We start from the raw sequence: 27,748 nt of genomic DNA, 5'->3' as shown, positions 1-27,748 counted from the left end.
GGACCCAGCAGCTCGCCCAGTTATTTTTGTTTTGGGTTAATTTGATAAATGCCACTCCAAATCTGGTGTTCCCGAGAAATGCCACTGCAATTTCCAAACTTTTAAAAATGCCATTTCATGCCATTTCTAGTGGCATTTTTCGAAGTCTGGAGTGGCGTTTTTAAAAGTTTGCAAATTGCAGTGGCGTTTTCCAAAGTTTGCAAAAATTGCAGTGGCATTTTTCAAAGTTTGGAAATTGCAGTGGCATTTTTATGAATCGCCATAATTGGAGTGGCATTTATCTAATTTGTTTTTGAGACAGAAGTAAGGTGTCAACTAGGCTGTGCGGGGCACTCTAGCCTGTCTAGACAACCTTCTCTTTTATGTTTACCACAGACCAGACGAGTAGTTTTTTTGTTTCTGAAAATGGCTAGCCCAGTTTTTTTTGTGATTTGCCAAGTAAGTCGCTTTGTCAGGCCTGTTGGGCTGCAGATCTTTTAAGATGAGGATAGCTTCATTCGGCTGGTCGAGAAAATGGCCTATCAGTAATGAGAAATGGGCTGTACATTTTTAAAACACATCAAACCGGCAATTAGTTTCAAATTCCTTTTTTTTATTCTGAGATTTTAAATTGCATTGATTTTTATGTGTGGACAATTTGTTGGATTTTATATTGATATACATTTATTTTTAAAATAAGTTTGAATGTGACTCGAAATTTCAGGATTAAAAACAGTTCAGACTGCACCAAAATATTCAAAATTTCGTATAATTTTTTAACCATGGCCACAATATGGGCTATAATGCTAACAAAAAGAATATGGGCTCCAAAAAAACCTTAAGAATTAGCAAATGGGCCGTAAATTATTAGAAATAATGGCAGATGGGATGTATGCTATTTTCCACAGATTTGAGCCTTTCCAAAAAAAAGGTTGACACACAAGCAGTGACTGTTGGATGTCCATCCAACAGCCGTCGTGCTTCTTCAATCTTTGCTCTTCCTGCTCCAACCGCTCAAACAAGCGCCGGCGGGACTGCCTGCTCCCTCCTCCCCGCGGCCGGCTGTGCTGCCGCGCATGCCTCACCGCCCCACCGTACTCCCATCGCTGGCCTAGCCATCCCTCTACTCACCCACACCTGTTGTTATTCTCCGGCGACGGCAGACGAACCAGTAAACCCTCGTACAGTCGTACTGCCCCCCGCGTGGGAAACAACTGCTGAGTCTTCCCTGGCTCCGTTCCCTTCCTAGGCCTCGCCGTCATCCACTGCCCTGGTGCACTCGGCGCAGCCTGGTCAACGTGATCAACGACCGACATGCATCTGAAGTGGACTGTACATGGAGAGGCTGACAGCTGGGTCCACGGCCACATGCAAGGAAATGCCTCCTTATTACGCGCAAAATAATTATTCCTCCACCTGACAGCAGGGACCCACCGGACGGGCCACCGTATTTCGTGAAAAAAACGTTCCCCCCTGACTGCTAGGACCCACCAGCTACATCTTTGCACGCAAGGAAGTGCCTCCTTATTACGCACAAAAAAATGAATACTCCCCCTGCTAGCTGGGACCCAGTATAGTGGCAGGCAGACTTGTGGGCCTACTAAGTTGACGGGGACGGAGGGCTTTGTCAACTTAGTCAATATGCACGATTCTACCTCCAGTGACCGTACGATGTCCATCCAACAGCCGTAGTGCTTCTTCAACCTCTGGTCTTCTTGTTCCAGACGCCCAAACCAGCGTCGGTCGTGCCTCGTGCTCCTGCCTCCCGTGGCCGGCTGCGATGCCGTGGAGGTCTCACCGCCCCCTACTACTCCCACCGCTGGCCAGGCCATCCCTCTACTCACCCACACCCCCTGTTATTCTGCGGCGACGGCAGCCCCACACCACAGTGAACCCGTGAACCCTCATACTCCTCTACGCGTGGGCATCCACTGCCGCGTCTTCCCCGGCTCCGCGTCGTCACCTTCCTAGGCCTCGCCGTCGTCCACCACCATGGTGCTCTGGGCGCGGTGTGGTCAACGTGGTCAAGGAACGACTTCCATCGGAAGAGTACTGTACGTGGAGAGGCTGACAGCTGGGTCCATGGCGGCCGCAAAGAAATGCCTCCTTATTACGCGCAAAATAATTATTCCTCCACCTGACAGCAGGGACCCACCGGACGAGCCACCGTATTTCGTGAAAAAAAACATTCCCCCTGACTGCTTGGACCCACCAGCTACATCTTCGCACGCAAGGAAGTGCCTCCTTATTACGTACAAAAAAAATGAATACTCCCCCTGCTAGCTGGGACCCAGTATAGTGGCAGGCAGACTTGTGGGCCTACTAAGTTGACGGGGACGGAGGGATTTTCAACTTAGTCAATATGCACGATTCTAGCTCCAGTGACCGTACGGTGTCCATCCAACGGCCGTAGTGCTTCTTCAACCTCTGGTCTTCTTGCTCCAGCCGCCCAAACCAGCGCCGGTCGTGCCTCGTGCTTCTGCCTGCCGTGGCCGGCTGCGATGCCGCGGAGGCCTCACCGCCCCTACTACTCCCACCGCTGGCCAGGCCATCCCTCTACTCACCCACACCCCCTGTTATTCTGCGGTGACGGCAGCCTCACACCGCAGCGAACCAGTGAACCTTCATACTCCTCTACGTGTGGGCATCCACTGTCGCGTCTTCCCCGGCTCCGCGTCGTCCCCTTCCTAGGCCTCACCGTCGTCCACCGCCCTGGTGTTCTCGACGCGGCGTGGTCAACGTGGTTAAGGAACGCCTTCCATCGGAAGAGTATTGTATGTGGAGAGGCTGACAGCTGGGTCCATGGCGGCCGCAAGGAAGTGCCTCCTTATTACGCGCAAAATAATTATTCCTCCACCTAACAGCAGGGACCCACTGGACGGGCCACCATATTTCGCGAAAAAAATGCTCCCCCCTGACTGCTGGGACCCACCATCTACATCTTCGCATGCAAGGAAGTGCCTCCTTATTACGCACAAAAAATTGAATAATCCCCCTGCTAGCTAGGACCCAGTATAGTGGCAGGCTGACTTGTGGGACTACTAAGTTGACGGGGACGGAGGGCTTTGTCAACTTAGTCAATATGCATGATTCTAGCTCCAGTGACCATACGATGTCCATCCAACGGCCGTAGTGCTTCTTCAACCTCTGGTCTTCTTGCTCCAGCCGCCCAAACCAGCGTCAGTCGTGCCTCGTGCTCCTGCCTCCTGTGGCTAGCTGCGATGCGGCGGAGGCCTCACCGCCCCCTACTACTCCCACCGCTGGCCAGGCCATCCCTCTACGCACCCACACCCCCTGTTATTCTATGGTGACGGCAGCCTCACACCGCAGCGAACCAGTGAACCCTCATACTCCTCTACGCGTGGGCATCCACTGCCGCGTCTTCCCCGGCTCCTCGTCGTCCCCTTCCTAGGCCTCGCCGTCGTCCACCGCCCTGGTGCTCTCGGCGTGGCATGGTCAACATGGTCAAGGAACGGCTTCCATCGAACGTGGACTGTACATGGAGAGGCTGACAGCTGGGTCCATGGCCGTAGCAAGGAAGTGCCTCCTTATTACACGGAAAATAATGATTCCTCCACCTGACAGCAGGGACCCACCGGACGGGCAACCGTATTTTGCGAAAAAAATGTTTCCCCCTGACTGCTGGGACCTACCAGCGACATCTTCGCACGCAAGGAAGTGCATCCAGGCAAAAAAACTATTCACCCCCGTAACTGCTGGGACCCACCAGCTACATCTTCGCACGCAAGGAAGTGCGTGACAATCGGGACCCACCTGGTCGAAGCGTACGTAACGTTGTCATTCTGGTCGCGAACGTGTACGTACATACTGGTCCATGTAGAGGCGTGCACGTGTCGTAGTGGAGGCGCGCACGTAGCATGTACACGTACGTACAACGGCCAGTGTGCAAGAAAGAAAATACGACCACGTACGTACATACATGCAGGGTCTCGAACGCCTACTCGCGCATACGTACGGCCAGGGCTCGTGTACATGGTTGGGTCGGAACGGAAAAACAGCGTCGTCGTCGTGTTCATGGGGAGCCAACCGGCTGGGTCAGAACGGAATGCGTCGTCGTGTTCATCGGGAGGGCTTGGACGGAACAGCCGATGGAAACGCGGCCTGGCATACCGCAGAACGGAGGAAACGGCCTTGTGTTCGACCGGCCACGGTCGAAACGGGATCCTGTTCATCGGGAGGGGTCTGGCGTAGCGCAAAACAAAGAAAACGGACCTCCTACGGTCGAAACGGGGGTCCTGTTCATCAGGAGGGGTGTGGCGTACCGCAAAACGGAGGAAACAGACTTGTGTTGGAGCACTACGGTCGAAACGGGGGTCCTGTTCATCGGGAGGGGTGTGGCGTACCGCAAAACGGGACTCCACGGGATACTGTTAATCTCCACCGTCGACCCCCTCCAGCCTCCAAGGGCTACTGTTCATCCACCGTCGACCTCCTCCAGCCTGCCCCTGCGACTGTTCATCCACGGGCTCCTGTTCATCTAGCCTCCACCGCGCGCTACTCCACCGGTTACTGTTCAACCAGCCCTCTCCACATGGGCTCTTGTTCAACCACCCCTCCACGGGCTACTGTTCATCCAGCCCTCCACCGTCTACTGTTCATCCAGCCCTCCACGGGGTCGTCCTGTTCATCCAGCCCTCCACGGGGTCCTGTTCATCCAGCCCCAACCGGCTCGATTGATCGGGGTCCTGTTCATCCAGAGGCAACACCATGGTGTCCTGTTCATCCACCCCCATCGGGAACTGTTCATCCAACCCCGCCCCAGCAACGCTCACTGTTCATCCAGAGGTAGCATCGATCGGTGATGTCTACTACACAACCTTCTTTTTGTAGACGTTGTTGGGCCTCCAAGTGCAGAGATTTGTAGGACAGTAGAAAATTTCCCCCAAGTGGATGACCTAAGGTTTATCAATCCGTAGGAGGCGTAGGATGAAGATGGTCTCTCTCAAGCAACCATGCAACCAAATAACAAAGAGTCTCTTTTGTCCCCAACACACCCAATACAATGGTAAATTGTATAGATGCACTAGTTCGGCGAAGAGATGGTGGTACAAGTGGTATATGGATAGGAGATATGGGTATTTGTAATCTGAAATTATAAAAACAGCAAGGTAACAAGTGATAAAAGTGAGCATAAACGGTATTGCAATGTGTGGAAATAAGGCCTAGGGTTCATACTTTCACTAGTGTAAGTCCTCTCAACAATACTAACATAATTGGATCATAAAACCATCCCTCAACATGCAACAAAGAGTCACTCCAAAGTCACTAATAGCGGAGAACGAACGAAGAGATTATGGTAGGGTACGAAACCACCTCAAAGTTATTCTTTCCAATCAATCTGTTGGGCTATTCCTATAAGTGTCACAAACAGCCCTAGAGTCCGTACTAGAATAACACCTTAAGATACAAATCAACCAAAACCCTAATGTCACCTAGATACTCCAATGTCACCTCAAGTATCCGTGGGTATGATTATACGATATGCATCACACAATCTCAGATTCATCTATTCAACCAACACAAAGGACCTCAAAGAGTGCCCCAAAGTTCTACCGGAGAATCACGATGAAAACGTGTGCCAACCCCTATGCATAGGTTCATGGGCGAAACCCGCAAGTTGGTCACCAAAACGTACATCAAGTGAATCACGTGATATCCCATTGTCACCACAGATATCCACGGCAAGACATACATCAAGTGTTGTCAAATCTTTAAAGACTCAATCCGATAAGATTACTTCAAAGGGGAAACTCAATTCATTACAAGAGAGAAGAGGGGGAGGAGAAACATAAGATCCAACTATAATAGCGAAGCTCGCGATACATCAAGATCGTATCATCTCAAGAACACGAGAGAGAGAGAGAGATCAAACACATAGCTACTGGTACATACCCTTAGCCCCAAGGGAGAACTACTCCCTCCTCGTCATGGAGAGCACCGGGATGATGAAGATGGACACCGGAGAAGGATTGCCCCCTCCGGAAGGGTGCCGGAACGGGTCTAGATTGGTTTTTGGTGGCTACGGAGGCTTCTGACGGCGGAACTCCCGATCTAATCTCCGTTCTGGAAGTTTTAGGTTACGTAGGTATATATGGGTGCAGGAGATACGTCGGAGGAGCTACGGGGGCCCCACGAGGCAGGGGGCGCGCCCTAGGGGGGCGCCCCCCACCCTCGTGAGCACCTCCCGTATCTCCTAACGTGGAGTCCAAGTCTATCCGGTGGCTTTCGTTCCAAAAATAACTTCTCCAGTTGATTTCGTTCCGTTTCGACTCCGTTTGATATTCCTTTTCTTCGAAACACTGAAATAGGCATAAAACAACAAATCTGGGCTGGGCCTCCGGTTAATAGGTTAGTCCCAAAAGTAATATAAAAGTGGATAATAAAGCCCAATATTGCCCAAAACAGTAGATAATATAGCATGGAGCAATCAAAAATTATAGATATGTTGGAGACGTATCAAGCATCCCCAAGCTTAATTCCTGCTCGTCCTCGAGTAGGTAAATGATAAAAAAGATAATTTTTTATGTGGAATGCTAGTTGGCATAATTTCAATGTAATTCTTCCTACTTGTGATATTAATATTCAGATCCGAAAGATTCAAGACAAAAGTTCATTTTGACATAAAAATAATAATACTTCAAGCATACTAACTAAGCAATCATGTCTTCTCAAAATAACATGGCCAAAGAAAGTTATCCCTACAAAATCATATAGTCTGGCTATGCTCTATCTTCACCACACAAAGTATTTAAATCATGCACAACCCCGATCACAAGCCAAGCAATTGTTTCATACTTTTGATGTTCTCAAACTTTTTCAATCTTCACGCAATACATGAGTGTGAGCCATGGACATAGCACTATAGGTGGAATAGAATGGTGGTTGTGGAGAAGACAAAAAGGAGAAGATAGTCTCACATCAACTAGGCGTATCAACGGGCTATGGAGATTCCCATCAATAGATATCAATGTGAGTGAGTAGGGATTGCCATGCAACAGATGCACTAGAGCTATAAGTATATGAAAGCTCAACAAAAGAAACTAGTGGGTGTGCATCCAACTCGCTTGCTCACGAAGACATAGGGCACTTTGAGGAAGCCCATCATTGGAATATACAAGCCAAGTTCTATAATGAAAGATTCCCACTAGTATATGAAAGTGACAACATAGGAGACTCTCTATCATGAAGATCATGGTGCTACTTTGAAGCACAAGTGTGGAAGAAGGATAGTAGCATTTTCCCTTTTATTTTTTTATTTGGCCTTCCTTTTTTTATTTGGCCTTTCTTTTTTTTATTTGGCTGTTTTTTTGGGACAATGCTCTATTGAATGATGATCATCACACTTCTATTTATTTACAACTCGATGATACAACTCGATACTAGAACAAAGATGACTCTATATGAATGCCTCCGGCGGTGTACCGGGATATGCAATGAATCAAGAGTGACAAGTATGAAAGAATTATGAACGGTGGCTTTACCACAAATACAATGTCAACTACATGATCATGCTAAGCAATATGACAATGATGGAGTGTGTCATAATAAATGGAACGGTGGAAAGTTGCATGGCAATATATCTCGGAATGGCTATGGAAATGCCATAATAGGTAGGTATGGTGGCTGTTTTGAGGAAGATATATGGTGGGTTTATGGTACCGGCAAAAGTTGCGCGGTACTAGAGAAGCTAGCAATGGTGGAAGGGTGAGAGTGTGTATAATCCATGGACTCAACATTAGTCATAAAGAACTCACATACTTATTGCAAAAATCTATTAGTTATCAAAACAAAGTACTACGCGCATGCTCCTAGGGGGATAGATTGGTAGGAAAAGACCATCGCTCGTCCCCGACCGCCACTCATAAGGAAGGAAATCAATAAATAAATCATGCTCCGACTTCATCACATAACGGTTCACCATACGTGCATGCTACGGGAATCACAAACTCAACACTAGTATTTCTCAAATTCATAACCACTCAACTAGCATGACTCTAATATCACCATCTCCATATCTCAAAACAATCATCAAGCATCAAACTTCTCTTAGTATTCAACACACTCATAAGAGAATTTTATTATTCTTGAATACCTAGCATATTAGGATTTTAAGCAAATTACCATGCTATTTAAGACTCTAAAAATAATCTAAGTGAAGCATGAGATTTCATCTATTTCTATATAATAAAACCACCACCGTGCTCTAAAAGGATATAAATGAAACACTATAGCAAACGACAAACTACTCCGAAAGATATAAGTGAAGATCAATGAGTAGTCGAATAATTATGCAACTATGTGAAGACTCTCTAACATTTAATAATTTCAGATCTTGGTACTTTATTCAAACAGCAAGCAAAGCAAAATAAAATGACATCTAAGAATAGCAAACATCATGTGAAGAAGCAAAAACTTAGGATCAACCGATACTAACCGATAATTGTTGAAGAAGAAAGGTGGGATGCCAACCGGGGCATCCCCAAGCTTAGATGCTTGAGACTTATTGAAATATTATCTTGGGATGCCTTGGGCATCCCCAAGCTTGAGCTTTTGTGTCCCCTTAATTCCTCTCATATCACGGTCTCCCTAAATCTCAAAAGCTTCATCCACACAAAACTCAACAAGGACTCGTGAGATAAGTAGGTATAAACCATTGCAAAAACCTTATCATACTCTACTGTAGAAAGTCACTAAAATTATTATTCAACATTTCATACTAAATGCCTCTGCATATTTAATAGTCCTATCGTCAAATAGAATCATTAAAGAAGCGACCATATGCAAACAATGCAAACATAACAGCAATCTGCCTAAACAGGATAGTCTGTAAAGAATGCTGCAACATCCATACTTCCATAGCTCCAAAAATTATGAAATAAAATTCCCACTGTATTAAATTTATCATAGATTAATATGAAAAAGGTTTCAACATTTTATCACATTCTGAATTTTCTAGGGAATTATTGCAACAACGGTAAACTTTCTGTTTTCAAACAGCAACATGTATACTTGTAACATAGGCATAGTAAAAGCTATCAATGCCATTTTTATTGAAATAAAAGATGCAAAACATTGTTATAAATACAGTAATCAAATTCTAGAAAAATAAATTGACGCTCCAAGCAAAACACATATCATGTGGTGAATAAAAATATAGCTCCAAGTAAAGTTACCGATGAACGAAGACGAAAGAGGGGATGCCTTCCGGGGCATCCCCAAGCTTAAGATCTTGGCTATCCTTTAATATTACCTTGTGGTGCCTTGGGCATACCCAATCTTAGGCTCTTGCCACTCCTTATTCCATAGTCCATCGAATCTTTACCCAAAACTTGAAAACTTCACAACACAAAACTTAACAGAAAACTCGTAAGCTCCGTTAGTATAAGAAAATAAATCACCACTTCAAGGTACTGTAATGAACTCATTCTTTATTTATATTGGTGTTAAACCTACTGCATTCCAACTTCTCTATGGTTTATAAACTATTTTACTAGCCATAGATTCATCAAAATAAGTAAACAACACATGAAAAACAGAATCTGTCAAAAACAGAACAGTCTGTAGTAATCTGAATCAAACGTATACTTATGGAACTCATAAAATTCTCAAATAAATTTCTGGACCTGATTAATTTATCTATTAATCATCTGAAAAAAGAATTAACTAAATATCACTCTCCAAATAAAAATGGGAGCAATTATCGTGAGCGCTAAAGTTTCTGATTTTTACAGCATGATCAACAAGACTTCCCCCAAGTCGTCCCAAAGGTTCTACTTGGCACAAACACTAATTAAAAGCATAAAACCACATCTAAACAGAGGCTAGATGAATTATTTATTACTAAACAGGAACAAAAAGCAAGGAAATAAAATAAAATTGGGTTGCCTCCCAACAAGCGCTATCGTTTAATGCCCCTAGCTAGGCACGATGATTTCGATGCTCACATAAAGGATAAGAATTGTAACATAAAGAGAGCATCATGAAGAATATGACTAGAACATTTAAGTCTAACATACTTCCTATGCATAGGGACTTTGTGAGCAAACAACTTATGGGAGCAATAATCAACTTGCATAGGAAGGTAAAACAAGCATAACTTCAAAATTTTAAGCACATAGAGAGGAAACTTGATATTATTGCAATTCCTACAAGCATATGTTCCTCCCTCATAATAATTTTCAGTAGCATCATGAATGAATTCAACAATATAACTATCACATAAAGCACTATTTTCATGATCTATAAGCATAGAAATTTTATTACTCTCCACATAAGCAAAATTCTTCTCATGAATAATAGTGGGAGCAAACTCAACAAAATAATTATCATGTGAGGCATAATCCAATTGAAAACTAAAATAATGATGACAAGTTTCATGGATATCATTATTCTTTATAGCATACAAGTCATCACAATAATCATCATAGATAGCAACTTTGTTCTCATAATCAATTTGAACCTCTTCCAAAATAGTGGATTCATCACTAAATAAAGTCATGACCTCTCCAATTCTACTTTCATCAATATAATCATCATAAATAGGAGGCATGCTTTCATCATAATAAATTTTCTCATCAAATCTTGGGGGACAAAAAATATCATCTTATACCCCTTCTCCTCGCACACAGAAGCGATGGCGCTCCCACCCCCACCCCGGCGATCTCCACCCCCTTCCGGCAATCCACTCCACTAGCCACTAAAATCTAGTTCTTCTCCAGTGGATCTCTTCGGCGCTCCGAGATCTACACGTTCATACCCATCTTTAATGGGTTCCATGGAGGGTTCCACCCTTGGTCTGGACTTTTCCAAGGGTTTGGATTTTGCGGAGAAGGTTTTCAGATCTACGGGCTTTTCGGTACACCCCATGGAGGACTCCCACATCTTCACCATGGTGGTTTCGTTTGGGCGCCACAACTTTCGTTTGAACGAAGATTCTGTGGCTGCGGCTCTGGAAGCAGCTATTGGTGGATCGGGCATTGATCTCATGGTGTTTTCGATTAAGGACAAGGTATTTGGATTTCAAGTCTCTTGCAAGGTTGTTGCCATGATTATTCTTCGCCTTCGGTCTTTTTCTTGCGAACAATTCAAATGTTACTTTCATTTATGGAGTAACGGTGGTCCTAATTGGAGTCGTGAATTCAAGATCTGGAATTTGGAGTGTGATGCTGAGTGGATCCTAGTGAGTCCCTCAAAGAGACGTGTTGCTCTTGGGGTTTTAGCCCTGCGCTCTAAGCCTTCTAAGTCTTCTTTCAAATCGGCTCATGTAATTCGCAAGAAGCTCTCATTTGCAGTTTTTCAAAGATATGGTGCTTGCCAGGATTATCGTTATCCAGCTACGGAAAGTTGCATTCGCGATGTTGAACAGGCGGGCTACTCAATTTCTTCTCATGAGCGGGTGATTATTCGTCCAACCTTGCCGGCGACTCTCCGGTGGACGTCGGCGAGACCATCTATCTCGTTTGGTACGGTGCATGATCTTCGGCCCCATGCTGATCGAACGCCACCAATCTCGGGCGGGAATTCTGTTCCTTCGAATGAGGACGTGCCGGGCCATGTTGGGCCCGCTTTTCTGGACTCGGAGGGCCTGGATGAGCCATCATCCTCCTCTGAGGTGGGCCGGGCTTCGCCGGTTTCCTTTGGGGAGCAGCTGGATATCCCCTCGTCTCAACAAGCAAGGGAAGATTTCGACAATTTAATTTCTGATATGGTCGATGAAATTTCTATGTGTCAGCAGTGCCTGGAGAAGGGTCATTTTGCTTCTGCGTGCACATCTACGCTTTGGTGTATCTCTTGCCTCCGGTCTGGTCATGTCAAAAAAGATTGCAACAAATTTGCTAGTATCTTGGGGCTCGTGTGGCAAGCCAAACCTGTTAACGCCCCATCTTCCGAGGCGCGCTGTGGGAATATCTCTCTGACAAATCCTTTACCAAACTTGGACCTCCCTTGCACTTCCGCATTTACACCATCGTCCAGTTCCATCAGCCCTGGCCCCAAGACACCATCGACTTCGCCGCCTGCAACCCCTCCCCCGCCCCTTCACTCGCCGTCATTGGAGGCGGAGCTCCCGACTCCGATGGCCAACTTCCATTCGGATCCCCTGCGGTATGTACCTGCTGGTCACCACATCGTCGATGGGGGAGAAGATCGTCTGCCGCGAACCTTTGTGATGCCACATACCCCAATTGTGCGCCGGCATGTGGAGTTCATGCTTGCGGAGGTAATGCCTATTCCTCAACCGGATGAGATTGGTGCTGCTAGAGAGGAAGTAGTGCAGTGGTTGCATGGGCATGGGGTTCATGTTCGGTCAGCTCAGCCTTGGATCCGGTCTGTTGGGCTCTTTGAGCTTAGAGATGCTGCCGTCAGATTTTCTCTGCTACAACTTCCGCCTCAGCCGCTGGGTAATGACCGTTTTGTGCGTTTTATGAAGCATGACGAGGGTGAAAATTTTCGGGCAGTTCAGGGTTTTCGCCAGGGACTTATTATGTTTCTTGGTATTCCGTTGGACCTTCGTAACACTCAATGCATTAGGGCAGCGGTGAATACTTTTGGGAAATTCCACCATTGGGTCAGTGAGGACCCCTATTTGGTTCGCTCTTTGGTCTTCGCTTCCTTCCCAGAGGATTTCCTTGTACCACGTGATGTGGTCTTCATGGATTTTGCGACCTATGGTGGGGCGAGGGTTTCTTGGACTGCACCTCTATACATTTTGGGAGCGAACTTTGCTGAGCAGATGCCCCAGGATGAAGATTGGATGCCCCTCAATGGCAATCCGCATCCAGTTCCGGGTGTTCCTTTCCCGGATTTGCCCTCGTTTAATCTTCCTGTCTACCCCGCCTTGGGGTGGAATGCAGTCCCTCCTCCGCCGCCAGAGCCTGTGATCATTGAAGTGGCCGAGGACAATTGGGGGAATGGCCAGGACAATGTTGAGCCTGATCCTGTTCAAGATCAAGAGTCAATGGTGGTGGATCTCTCCGCCCAGCCAAGCTCCGCTACTGACCAGGATCCACCTGTCATTGGTGGAGGATGATCTATCTGAATCAATTATGCAGCCTGTGGTCAATGAAGATACAGCGAACAATTGGGCAATTGTGGTGTATCATCATCCTACTGTCACGAAGGAGATTGCTCTACCTGTGATTCCTTTTGGGCCTCCTTTGCCCCCGGAGATGATTTGGAGGAGGTCTTTTGAGAACCTTTTGCAAGCTCCTGTAGCATTTTCTGTACCCAGGCCAGTGATGATGCAACCTTTGTCACCTGTTGTTCTGTCTAAAAGGAGCTGGGATTTGGCTTTCAGCGATTCGAACCTGCCACGTCTTACATGGAGGGAAGAGGAGCCAGCTCGGCCAGTTGCCAGGGCGCTTTTTTCTGATCCTATTGCTGTGCAGCCTGTGCAGGTTCCCTATTCTGCTGCGGTCAAAACTCGCAAGCCACGGAAGACTCTGGCGCCAACTCCAATTGTGGACACCACAGTTCGACGCTACACTAGAAGCTCGGCCCAGCGAGATGGTTTCAAGCCCACTTTCCAAGAGCTCGCACTTCAGCCCAAGAGGAAGAAGCCCAAGGCCAAGCCTTTCACGGCCCAGATGCATGAAGAGCCTGCTTCTGATGGAATTCCTCCTGCAACCCCTGTCAGTAGACTACAAGAAGTTGGACGTGAGCTTCAGATTGATGCTGCTCTGCTAACTGTGGATGCACTTATGGTGGACCCACCTGCTGTAGCTTCGCCTAAACATGATGATTAGTGTGTCCCTGGAATATTGGGTTTTGCAAGCCCTTAATTTTGCCTTTTCTCTATTTTTAGGCAGTTTCCTGCTTCTGGAACTTTGGTGCTTGGTGATGTTAGGGCAGACTAAACTGTCGTCTTTTAAAAATGTGGTATTGTGTGCCATGTGGTTTCTGGCCTTTAACTTTTGCTATAATGAGTAATAGCTGTAGAAACTGGAATGTTCTTTGTTGGAATGTGAGAGGCCTGAATTCTGAAGCTAGACAGAGAGCTGTTAGGCAGAAAATTGAGGAGAGCCAATGTTCAATAGCTTGTCTGCAAGAAATGAAATGTTCTTCTTTTGACTCGCGGACAATCAAATCTTTCTGCCCTAAAAGATTTGACTCTTTTGTCTGTTCTCCCTCAATTGGGGCTTCTGGTGAAATTATTGTTGTCTGGAATTCTGCAGTTTTTAGTGGCACTATAATTGAGGTGCAGCAGTTTGCTGTGGTGGTTCAGTTTACTTCCAGGCAAAATAATGAAACTTGGACTCTTGTGGCTGTTTATGGTCCTTGTCAGGGTGTAGCCAGGGACAACTTTGTTAATTGGTTATACAACCTTGCTATACCTGTTAATGAGCATTGGTTGCTACTTGGTGATTTTAATTTCCTCCGATCTGTGGACAACAGAAACTTACCGGGTGGGGACATAAATGACATGTTCATTTTTAATGAGATTATCGGTCACCTGGGACTCCTTGAACTTCCAATCAAAGGCAGATCCTACACATGGTCCAATATGCAGGATACCCCACTTCTTGAGCAGCTAGACTGGTTCTTTACCTCTGTAGATTGGATTTCTGATTACCCCATGACTGAAGTTCTGCCCCTGGCTAGGACTGCATCTGATCATGTGCCTTGTCTAGTATCCATCAAAACTTCCATTCCAAAATCAAACATCTTTAGGTTTGAAAACTATTGGCTTGAACTGGAAGGTTTCATGAATTGTGTTGAATCCTCTTGGAAGCAGCCCTCTCGGAAGACACACATAACTGCTAAAATTGCAGACAAATTTAAGTGTTTGAGAATGTGTCTTAAGAGATGGCAAATGAATATTTCCAAATTGAGGCTATTGATTAGCAAATGCAATCATGTCATTTTCCTTTTGGATGAACTAGAGGAGTGGAGGCCCCTTGTTATTCAGGAGAACAACTTCAGAAGAATTGTCAAAACACATTTGGAAAAGCTTCTGCACTTACAGTTTCTGTACTGGAAGAAGCGATGCTCTATCAGATACTTTAAGGTGGGGGGAGAAAACACTAAGTTTTTCCATGCTATGGCCACTGAGAGGCATAGGAGAAACTCCATAGCTAGTATAAGACTACCTGATGGAACTGTAGTCTCTGATCATTCCCAAATGGCTGGACTTATCTGGAACTGTTTTAAGAATAGAATGGGCACCTCTAGAGGGATTGTGATGGGTTTTGACTTATCTTCGCTAATCTCACCAGTGTCTGGCCTTGAGGTGCTCACTAGGCCTTTTGAAAAGGAGGAAATGGATAATGTGGTCAAGCATATGCTTGTGGATAAGGCACCTGGTCCGGATGGATTTAATGGCCTGTTTTTTAAGAAATGCTGGCACCTTATTTCTGGGGATTTTTATGAGCTAGCCCAGGCCTTTCATGAGGGAAAGGCTGTCTTAGATAACATCAATAGTTCTTTTATTACTCTTGTGCCCAAAAAACTTTCTCCTGAGGAAGTGGGAGACTTCAGACCCATCTCTCTCACTAATATGGGGCTTAAATTTTTGTCCAAAATGGCTGCAAATAGACTTCAAACAATAATCATGCAGTGCATCCATAAGAACCAATATGGTTTCATCAAAACCAGAACAATACAGGACTGCCTGGGTTGGACTTTCGAGTACTTGCATCAATGTCACCAGTCCAAGAGGCCAATAGTAATCCTTAAATTGGATTTTGAAAAGGCATTTGACTCCATTGAGCATGAAGCTATCTTTCAAATTCTCAGGTATAAGGGCTTTAATGATAAGTGGATTCTTTGGATGAAACAGCTCCTTACCACTGGTACTTCTTCTGTCCTGCTCAACAGAGTCCCTGGGAGGAAGTTTGTTTGTAAGAAAGGAGTTAGACAGGGTGACCCTGTATCTCCCCTGCTATTTGTCATAGCTGCTGACCTGCTACAAACAGTGATTAATGATATGTACAGGAGGGGACTTCTGCATTTACCTATTCCCTGCCATGATACAGACTACCCTGTGATCCAGTATGCTGATGATACTTTGATCATCCTCCTTGCAGACAGGGTCCAACTCCTGGCTCTGAAGGATATGCTGCAGGTGTTCTCTCAGTCCACTGGTCTGGATGTCAACTATCAAAAGTCTTCCATTATTCCAATCAATGTTGACTCTGTTGTAATGAAGGATTTAGCAACTGCTTTTGACTGCAAAATTGGTACAATGCCATTTACATATCTGGGATTACCTATGGGGACCACTAGACCCAAAATGGTAGACTTCATGCCACTGGTTGACTGTATGGAGAGAAGAATGACTACCAGTTCTTCTTTCCTTAACCAAGGAGAAAGGCTACAGTTCCTAAACTCGGCTCTATCCTCTTTACCAATTTTCTTTATGGGTAGTCTTGCTCTCCCAGCTGGTATTCTGAAGCAGTTGGAAAGAATTCAAAGGCAGTGCTTGTCGAGAAAGCATAGAGATGAGCCAGCTCCATCTCTGGCGGCTTGGAAACTCATATGTAGGCCAAAAAGCAAAGGAGGTCTTGGTATTCTTAATCTGGGGGTTCAGAATGTGGCTCTCCTTCTCAAGCATGCCAGCAATTTCCTGAACAAACGACAAATTCCTTGGGTATCTCTAGTTTGGGACTCATATTATTTTGAGAGAATGCCCCAGGGAACAAATGACTGTGGCTCCTTCTGGTGGAGAGATATTTGCAAAGTCATGCAGCATTTTAGGGACTGCTCCTGGGTACAGATCAATGAAGGGGACACTGCTCTCTTTTGGTATGATAATTGGAACCTTGGCTCTGAGACATCCAGTTTGCAGGCACAATCCCCAAGGCTTTTCTCTTTTGCCAAGGACCCCTGGGTCTCAATTAAAGAAATTTTCAACACCCAGGATCTGCACCAATTTTTTCACCTACCCTTATCGGCTCAAGCCTTTGATGAGTTAAATCTGATAAAGGCTTTAATGAACTCACACAGAAGGGACCCCAGCTTGAAGGATTGTTGGTTCTGGCAGGGCTCCTCCAAGTTTTACAAACCCAAGATGTTTTACTTACTCTTCTTTCAGTTTGAGTCCTTTAATCCTTTGCTCGGTTGGATATGGAAATCCTCCTGTACTCTCAAGATCAAGGTCTTTGCTTGGTTGCTTATTATGGACAGGTTAAACACCAAGGACATAGTTGAAAGGAGACACTGGCACATGGAGGATGGAGTCCACTGTAGACTATGCCCTTTGCAGGCTAGGGAAACAAGAGACCACTTATTTTTCAATTGCAATTTCAGTGTAAGGGTCTGGAATTATCTGCAGATTGATTGGACTGCTCGCACATCTATGATTGAGCTGGTTACTCAGGCAAGGAGAGGTTTTGCTAGGCCTTTCTTTTCTGAAGTGGTATTCATTGCTTGCTGGCATATTTGGCTAGTCAGAAATGCCAAAGTGTTCAGAAATGAGAGGGCCAGTTTCAATAAATGGAGGTTTGCTTTTCGGCAGGATATTAGTCTCATGCAGCACAAGATCAGAGCTGCTTACAAGGATGACCTACTCAAATGGATCTCTTACCTCCCACCCTAAGCTAGTTTGGTAGGGCTTTCTCTTTTCTTTTTTGTTCCTTGTAACCTGGTTACTCCTTGTAATCAACTTGTTGTACCTGTTATATTCTCAATAAAGTTTTGATCTGCTGTGGGGGTTTTGCCCCACAGTTCACAGTCAAAAAAAATATCATCTTTATCAAACATAGCTTCCCCAAGCTTGTGGCTTTGCATATCATTAGCATCATGGATATTCAAGGAATTCATACTAACAACATTGCAATCATGCTCATCATTAAAATATTTAGTGCCAAACATTTTATAGATTTCTTCTTCTAGCACTTGAGCACAATTATCCTTTCCATCATACTCACGAAATATATTAAAAAGGTGAAGCGTATGAGACAAACTCAATTCCATTTTTTATAGTTTTCTTTTATAAACTAAACTAGTGATAAAACAAGAAACTAAAAGACTCGATTGCAAGATCTAAAGATATACCTTCAAGCGCTAACCTCCCCGGCAACGGCGCCAGAAAAGAGCTTGATTTCTACTACACAACCTTCTTTTTGTAGACGTTGTTGGGCCTCCAAGTGCAGAGGTTTGTAGGACAGTAGCAAATTTCCCTCAAGTGGATGACCTAAGGTTTATCAATCCGTAGGAGGCGTAGGATGAAGATGGTCTCTCTCAAGCAACCATGCAACCAAATAACAAAGAGTCTCTTGTGTCCCCAACACACCCAATACAATGGTAAATTGTATAGATGCACTAGTTCGGCGAAGAGATGGTGATACAAGTGGTATATGGATAGGAGATATGGGTATTTGTAATCTGAAATTATAAAAACAGCAAGGTAACAAGTGATAAAAGTGAGCATAAACGGTATTGCAATGTGTGGAAATAAGGCCTAGGGTTCATACTTTCACTAGTGTAAGTCCTCTCAACAATACTAACATAATTGGATCATAAAACTATCCCTCAACATGCAACAAAGAGTCACTCCAAAGTCACTAATAGCGGAGAACGAACGAAGAGATTATGGTAGGGTACGAAACCACCTCAAAGTTATTATTTCCAATCAATCCGTTGGGCTATTCCTATAAGTGTCACAAACAGCCCTAGAGTCCGTACTAGAATAACACCTTAAGATACAAATCAACCAAAACCCTAATGTCACCTAGATACTCCAATGTCACCTCAAGTATCCGTGGGTATGATTATATGATATGCATCACACAATCTCAGATTCATCTATTCAACCAACACAAAGGACCTCAAAGAGTGCCCCAAAGTTCTACCGGAGAATCACGACGAAAACGTGTGCCAACCCCTATGCATAGGTTCATGGGCGGAACCCGCAAGTTGGTCACCAAAACATACATCAAGTGAATCACGTGATATCCCATTGTCACCACAGATATCCACGGCAAGACATACGTCAAGTGTTCTCAAATCTTTAAAGACTCAATCCGATAAGATTACTTCAAAGGGGAAACTCAATTCATTACAAGAGAGAAGAGGGGGAGGAGAAACATAAGATCCAACTATAATAGCGAAGCTCGCGATACATCAAGATCGTATCATCTCAAGAACACGAGAGAGAGAGAGAGATCAAACACATAGCTACTGGTACATACCCTCAGCCCCAAGGGATAACTACTCCCTCCTCGTCATGGAGAGCACCGGGATGATGAAGATGGCCACCGGAGAAGGATTGCCCCCTCCGGCAGGGTGCCGGAACGGGTCTGGATTGGTTTTTGGTGGCTACGGAGGCTTCTGGTGGTGGAACTCCCGATCTAATCTCTGTTCTGGAAGTTTTAGGTTACGTAGGTATATATGGGTGCAGGAGGTACGTCGGAGGAGCTACGGGGGCCCCACGAGGCAGGGGGCGCGCCCTAGGGGGGGCGCCCCCCACCCTCGTGAGCACCTATCGTATCTCCTAACGTGGAGTCCAAGTCTATCCGGTGGCTTTCGTTCCAAAAATAACTTCTCCAGTTGATTTCGTTCCGTTTTGACTCCGTTTGATATTCCTTTTCTTCGAAACACTGAAATAGGCATAAAACAACAAATCTGGGCTGGGCCTCCGGTTAATAGGTTAGTCCTAAAAGTAATATAAAAGTGGATAATAAAGCCTAATATTGCCCAAAACAGTAGATAATATAGCATGGAGCAATCAAAAATTATAGATACGTTGGAGACGTATCAATCGGCTTCAGTTAGCAGCAGTAGCGAAGGAATCGCTCGATCGGGCTTAGCTAATAGCCAACGATCGATCGCTCGGGTTCAGTAACACATAGCCTGCAGTGCAATCGCTCGGGTTCAGTTAGAGCCCAACGCCTCGCTCGAGTTCAGTTAGAGCCCAACTCCTCGCACCCATGAGCGTGCGTGTACGAGAGAAACGTGCATCGCTCGGCCCCGACCACCCACCGTAACCGAGAACACCCCGATATTTTCCTCGCCCTTGCTTCTACCATGGTTTTTTCCGTCATGGCCAGCCCAAAGATTGTCATGCAGTTGCGTCTTCGGCCCGTCTAGGACGAAAAGCCCATTTTCTTTCATGATTTTTTGTCATAGAAGTAGGAGCCCACCACATCTATGATGATACTGGGTTTTGTCACAATTATCGTCATAGAAGTGTCATAAGTATGACAGAAAAAAATTCGTTCGGCCCAAAATGTCATGGATGTGTCTTTTTTTGTAGTGTTGTGTTGGATTGAGTATTATGAGTCTGAATTTTTTTATGCATATCGTATAATCAACTCACGGATACTCGCGGTGACATTGAAGTATCTAGGTGACATTAGAGTTGGTTGATGTGTATCATATGATGTTATTTTAGTACGAACTCTTAGATAGATCGATCGAAAAGGATAACTTAGTGTTATTTTAGTACGAACTCTTGGATAGATCAGTCGGAAAGGGTAACTTTGAGGTGGTTTCGTACCCTACAAACAATTTCGTCTTATGTTCTCCGCTAGATAAGAACTTTGGAGTGATTCTTCATCGCACATTGAGGGATGGTTATATGATCCAATTATATTAGAATTCTTGAGAGATTGCACTAGCGAAGGTACGGACCCTAGGCCTCATTTTCAAGCATTGCAATACCATTTGTGCTCCGTTTTATCAATTGCTACCTTGTTGATTTTATTGTTCCTATTAAAAAAATCAATATCTACTATCATTACTACACTTGTTTCACCATATCTTCGCCAAACTAGTGCACCTATACAATTTACCATTGTATTTGGTGTGTTGGGGACACAAGAGACTTTTGTCAAGCACAGGCCATCATCATGATCCCACCATTGTGCTTGAAGCTGTGGCTTCACATGACATTCTGGATTTTGGCATTGCTTCTTTGGTTTGTCAGGTGCTCTCAGTAAGATCAATGTATTGAAGAGATAACATCTTTTTGCTTGGATTACTAGTGGGGATGCTCCGACTTGCAACTACACCATCGATGGACATAATTATACCATGGGGTATTATCTTGCTGACGGTATATATCCTTCGTGGTCAACATTTGTGAAGATGGTCCGGAAGCCAAAGGGCAAGCAGAAATCTATTTTTCTTAAACACAAGAAGCATGCCGAAAAGATATTGAGAGGGCATTTTGTGTGTTGCAAGCTCGGTTTGACATTGTTTGAGGTTCGGGTCTCTTCTGGGATAAGAAATCCCTCTCAAATAACATGCATGCATCTGTAGTTCTACACAACATGCTTACCGAAGATGGGAGGGATTTAAACTTGGAGGTTTTCCTTGACAATATTGGTAGCCATGTCAAGCCTAGCAGGAACCCGAATTGGATCAATGCATTCCTTGAGACCTACTACCATAGATTGAGGAGAATGATACACACGCACTCTGTGGTGATCTTATTAAGCACCGGTGGCAACTGCATGGGAGGTAGACTCCCAGTTCATTCATTTGATCTTATTCGTATTCATGCGTGATTTGAACCATTCTTTACATTTCGGACCATTTGTTATTTTCTTAATTATTCGAGTTTGAACATTTGTTGTAATTGAGATGATTATTTAATTGTATGATGCTAAAATATTAATAAGTTTGATTTATAATATTGGTGTTGTATTAAAATTATGTTTTTCAAAAATATGAATTTGCCTAAAACCCCAAAACAGGCTTACTGTACCGTGCGGGCGGGCGGAACAGATGCCCTTCACCCGTATTGCGGTATGAGTTTATCACATTTGTTCTGCCCGCCCGCGTAGAGTACCACAAACCAGTTTTTGGGTACCCGAAACTGGTTTTACATGACATTTTTCCTGGGAGCTGCGATGCTCTCAGTGCACCCAACGGGGTGGCCACTTGGTTCACCATATTTTCATCAAAATGAGATAGAAAATAATTCTATCATTTTCTAAGTACCAAGAGAATATTATGCCATACCGACATACAACATTGCACCAAAGAATCATACAAGCTCCTCACAACTTCGATCTCATAGTTCATGCAAACGAAATAAATATAAGATGATCATGCATCCCAGTCAATCATGAACTTTTGCCTCTTCTCGAACCAAACCCTTTTTTCTTGGGCCCATGATCCCCTTGTAGTACCCCATGTCGTCGGGCCGACATTTCACTAAACAGGTTGCATTCATCGGGGAGGTTAGCCAGGGAGATGACTCATATGGGCTTCCTTTGCGTCCCAGTTGACTCGGCGGCCATGGGTGCAGCGTTGAGATCAATGGGAGGCACCACATGCACAATCGACACGGAATCGTCGTCTTCCGCCTAGTTGTCCCGAGGTGAGCTGGAGAAGCGGAACATTGCCAGGTCGTGTCCGGGCAGGTATTCATATGTCGGCGACAATGTGAAAGTGCTAGTTATCAACTAGAGGGGGGTGAATAGGCGATTTTTATGAAAGTCTTCAAAACACAAGGTCTTTGAAGACAAACAGTAGAAATGAACCTATTGATATGCAGCGGAAGATGGACTACACTAGACAATCCATAGTCAAGTAAGCAATGTAGTGAAAACACGAAGACTGTCAACAGCTAGGTAGTATGGATCAAGATGGAAGACAGTATGAAGCCGAACAGTAAATAGTCTTCACTCAATGAAGTCAAATAGATCAGACAAGCAATCAATGAGTTCACGAAGACAAACTGTAAAGTAAAGGGAAGTGGAGGATAGAACCAGTTGCTTGGTGAAGACAAGGATTTGGTAGACCAGTTCCAGTTGTTGTGACAACTGTATGTCTGGTTAGGGAGTCTGAGATTTAACTCAGAAGACCGCGTCTTCACCTTATTCCCCTTGAGCTAAGGACACCCAGTACTCGCCCAATCACTCTGGTAAGTCTTCAAGGTAGACTTCCAAACCTTCACAGACTTCGTTCACCGGCGGTCCACAATGACTCTTGGATGCTCAGAACGCGACGCCTAACCGGCTGGAGGATTCACAGGCTTCAGGTCACGCGGACAGAAAGACTTCAGTGATGCCTAACACTCTTTAGCTCTGGGTGTTTTGGGCTTTGTCCTCACAAGGATCTCTCTCTCAAATGCTTCGGAGGTGGGTTGCTCTCAAACGAAAAAAGTCGTGCACTAACTCTGAGCAGACACCAATTTATGGTGTAGGGGTGGGCTATTTATAGCCAGGAGGCAACTCGACCTGATATGTCCGAAATGACCCTGGGTCACTAAGGAACCGACATGTGTCCAACGGTCGGATTTCAAACACACGCGACAGCTTTACTTGGGCTACAAGCAAAGCTGACTCATCCAGCTCTGGATAAGATTTGCACTCATTGTCTTCGCTCGAAGACATAGGATTTTGGTTGAGCATCACATCAGTCACTCTGACTTAGTTCACTTGGACCCCACTTAACAGTATGATGGTTCCTATGACTCAACAAAGAAGAAAAGGAAACTATGAAACAACTATGTCTTCGCACTCCATAGTCTTCAAGTGAATGTCTTCACATGTCATAATCTTTATCGTGAATGTCTTCACGAACCACCATTGTCTTCAATGTCTTCAGCATTTTTAGGGGTCATCTCTGGTAGGTAAACCGAATCAATAAGGGACTACTCAGGGGAGGATCCAGGAAGTTTTGTCATTGGATTCACTCATTAACTCATTACAAAGATTTGGTATGCTATAATTAAGTGTAAAGTCTAATTTTACACAAGTTTAAGAAAGAGTATAGCACTAAAAAATAACATACATGTCCTATTACTTATCACAAATTGTGTTACATTGAAAGCTGAAGAGTGCAAGACATACCTGTCACATGAAATTATAAATTGAGTTCCTTACATATTATAAATAGAGTAATGCCAAAAATAGATTGCAGCTCCAGTTGTAGTTCTCATCTTCCTAAAAACATTAAAAATGATAAATTAGTTTGAGAAGTTTAAAAACAAGTATCACCAAGCGAAAGAAGTTGTAAAGTCACTCAAATTTTAGAGTGTCCACTTTTGATTTTCATCTACTTAAAAGGATCAAACACTAGATCATTACTAGTGGCAGAAAACATATCTTTCTCCGCATAGCAAATTAAACAATCACTGATGAGCCAATCATCGATTTTATTGTGCAATTTTTTCTTCACAACATTCGAGCTGAAAAGCATCCTGATATGTGTCCGTCTTATCTATAATTTTTTATTGTTCCATGCCATTATTATACAAATTTCATATACTTTTGTCAACTTTTTATACTATTTTTGGGACTAACATATTGATCCAGTGCCCAGTGTCCGTTCCTATTTGTTGCATGTTGTTTTTCAAAGAAAATCCATATCTAGCGGAGTCCAAACGGGATAAAAACTTACGGAGATTTTTTTTGGAATATATGTGATTTTTGGGAAGAAGAATCAACGCGAGACGATGCCCGGGGGGGCCACGAGGCAGGGGGCGCGCCCCTGACCCTCGTGGCCACCCCATAAGACGCTTGGTGCCCTTATTTCGCCGCAAGAAAGCCAATATCCAGATACAAATCTGGTTAAAATTTCAGCCCAATTGGAGTTACGGATCTCCGGGAATATAAGAAACGGTGAAAGGCCAGAATCTGGAACACAGAAATAGAAAGACACAGAGAGACAGATCCAATCTCGGAGGGGCTCTCGCCCCTCCGCCGCCATGGAGGCCATGGACCAGAGGGGAAACCCTTCTCCCATCTAGGGAGAAGGTCAAGGAAGAATAAGAAGAAGAAGGGGGGCTCTCTCCCCCTCTCTCCCGGTGGCGCCGGAACGCCGCTGGGGCCATCATCGTCACCACAATCTACACCAACACCTCCGTCATCTTCACCAACATCTTCATCACCTTCCCCATCTATCTACAGCGGTCCACTCTCCCACAATCCTCTGTACCCTCTACTTGAACATGGTGCTTTATGCTTCATATTATTATCCAATGATGTGTTGCCATCCTATGATGTCTGAGTAGATTTTCGTTGTCCTATCGGTAATTGGTGAATTGCTATGATTGGTTTAATTTGCTTGTGGTTATGTTGCTTTCCTTTGGTGCCCATCATATGAGCGCGCGCGTGGATCACACCATAGGGTTAGTTGTATGTTGATAGGACTATGTATTGAAGGGCAAGAGTGACAGAAGCTTCAACCTAGCATAGAAATTGATGCATACGGGATTGAAGGGGGGCCAATATATCTTAATGCTATGGTTGGGTTTTACCTTAAAGAACGTTAGTAGTTGCGGATGCTTGCTAATAGTTCCAATCATAAGTGCATAGAATTCCAAGTCAGGGATGACATGCTAGCAGTGGCCTCTCCCACATAAAACTTGCTATCGGTCTAACAATTTCGCAACTCCTACGACCACTTTTCCACACTCGCTATACTAATTTTATTGCTTCTTTACCTAAAACAGCCCCTAGTTTTTATTTACGTGCTCTTTATATTCTTGCAAACCTATCTCGTTACACCTACAAAGTACTTCTAGTTTCATACTTGTTCTAGGTAAAGCAAATGTTAAGCATGCGCAGAGTTGTATCGGTGGTCGATAGAACTTGAGGGAATATTTGTTCTACCTTTAGCTCCTTGTTGGTTTCGACACTCTTACTTATCGAAAGAGCCTACAATTGATCCCCTATACTTGTGGGTTATCACATCCATCCATAGATGTTGTGACAACAAACAGTATTAGTACTAGCTTTAGAAGTTGATAGCCCAGAGAAAAAGTAATATCTTATTTGTCCGCATCATTAGTTTGGACTAAATCTAAGTTTAGAATCTCCAATTTCTCTTTGTGGATAATCCAAACTAAGCGGTAACATTTGAAGCCCCTTATATAGTTATAAATATATCTCATCTTGTTCCTTAGAATTTCTCGTGTACTCAATTTTTTCCCATATAAATCAGATCATAAGGCAACTTGTCTTAATTAATTCCTCTTTGTATAGAATGCTTCAGAAGACTATTTGGAGTCGTATTTGGTGCACTTTGCCTACCTCTAATGGATGACCTCAATCTAGTGATCAGTTTATATCTGAAAAACACTATTTTATAGCCTAGATCAATCAAAATACAGGGAATAACAATTAGAAAACCACACCATGTTTAACGGAGAGGAGATCAGACCTACCCTTGTCGGCGGGGCTCGTCGCCGGCTCATGGAGGAGATTGAAGAGAGTCGACGAAGCAAACGGCGAAAGATCGTGTTGCTGGCGGCTGCTTGTGTATGCGTACATGTCTACAGGAGAATACGAATACCTAGAAGGGTCATGAAGCCACGAACTTGTCTGGCAGGCTGTCACACGGATGGAGTTCACTTTACGGGCTTTTGGGTTTCTTGCGTTGCATTCTAAGTTTGATGGGTTCAAGCCCTATTTTCGACTGGGTTCATGCAAGTACGTATACGTGTACATCTACTCAGCCAGGAAAAATCGTTGGGTTTAACTGAACCCAACGCCATTACGCTGGCTCCGCCCCTGGGACTACTACCTATGTTATCCTGCAATTCTCACAAACACATTAGTCCCTCAACCAAGTTTGTCGTCAATACTCCAAAACCAACTAGGGATGGCACTAGATGCACTTACAATCTCCCCCTTTTGGTGATTGATGACAAAATGGTTGAACTTTTCAATGGGGATAAAAGTATGTGAAAGTTAAAGTTCAAAGTCATTGTCTTCATAAGTTGCAAAAGGCTCCCCCTGAAGATGTGCATATAAGGAGTTTGCTTTTGAATGCAAATGCACATGGCAGGTTTTACTTTGTGTAGATCCTCTTCAACTTTTGAAGACAATTCATCATGCATATATAAACATAACGAAGATAATGACATGCACAATGAACAATGGGCGTCTGCAGAATGACTTCATGCGGAATTTATCATCGCAACACAAAGTAGCAGCAAAAGTAGCAGACAACCATCAAGTTTAAGTGTTACAACTCAAGAGACAAATAGTTTCAAAACGTGAGTTGTAAGAACTTAGCAAAAATAATGCAACCACCCATATGGACCCGCTTGAAGACTATCAACCTCATATGCTTCTCCCCCTTTTGTCAGTAATGACCAAAAAGGTTTGAAGACATAGAGGATCTACTCGTTCCTAGTTGGAGTAGAAGATGGAGCAGGGTCGACATTGGAGTTTGGTGGTGTAGACGGGCCTGACACAGAATCATGGTGCAGTGCAGCCAGAGTTGGTGAAGTGGCGTCATCTTCTTCATCAACGACTCTCGCAAGAACAGTTGCAGCCGAAGACGAATGTTCAGAATCTTCAATAGATGGAGTGCGACGCCAGCTTGCATTTTGGGGAGGCCTGGAGTCAAACTTGAACCTCTTTGTGAAGCCATCTTCACAAAGATCATCTTTAGAGCAGAGCAATGTGAGGCTCTTCCAGGACTGCCGACAGGCTTCATGTGCAACAAATGAGTTCTTGGTGGCCAAGTTGCGAATGCGATTAACAACCACCAAGAGACTCTACATCTGACGCTTCAGCCATGCATGATGCCTATCCTACTTTTGATTCAAAGATACCAGAAGCTCATGGTCGTTGAGGACACGAGGACGCTTCTGAGGCCTTTGAGCAATTGTGCTGGCACTGGCTTCAGTGTTGGCTCGGTGCAGCATAAACAAGTTGCCAGCTAGAGGATAAGCAGGAGTGGCAGCGTTTGGCACATGAATCCCTTCTATAGGCTGCGTGAAGCTTTGGAATTCTGCATTCTAAAGGTGGAGTGGCTTCTTTGCTGGCTCGGGGTAGATGGCTTCAATGGACATATCAACTTCGGGCAGAAATACAATATGGTTGCGCGCTGAAGGTTGATAGTC

Source organism: Triticum urartu, chromosome 6A (assembly GCF_056163025.1).
Source record: "Triticum urartu cultivar PI428250 chromosome 6A, HENAU_Tu73, whole genome shotgun sequence".
Taxonomy (NCBI): Eukaryota; Viridiplantae; Streptophyta; class Magnoliopsida; order Poales; family Poaceae; genus Triticum; species Triticum urartu.
This window is presented reverse-complemented; position numbering follows the sequence as displayed.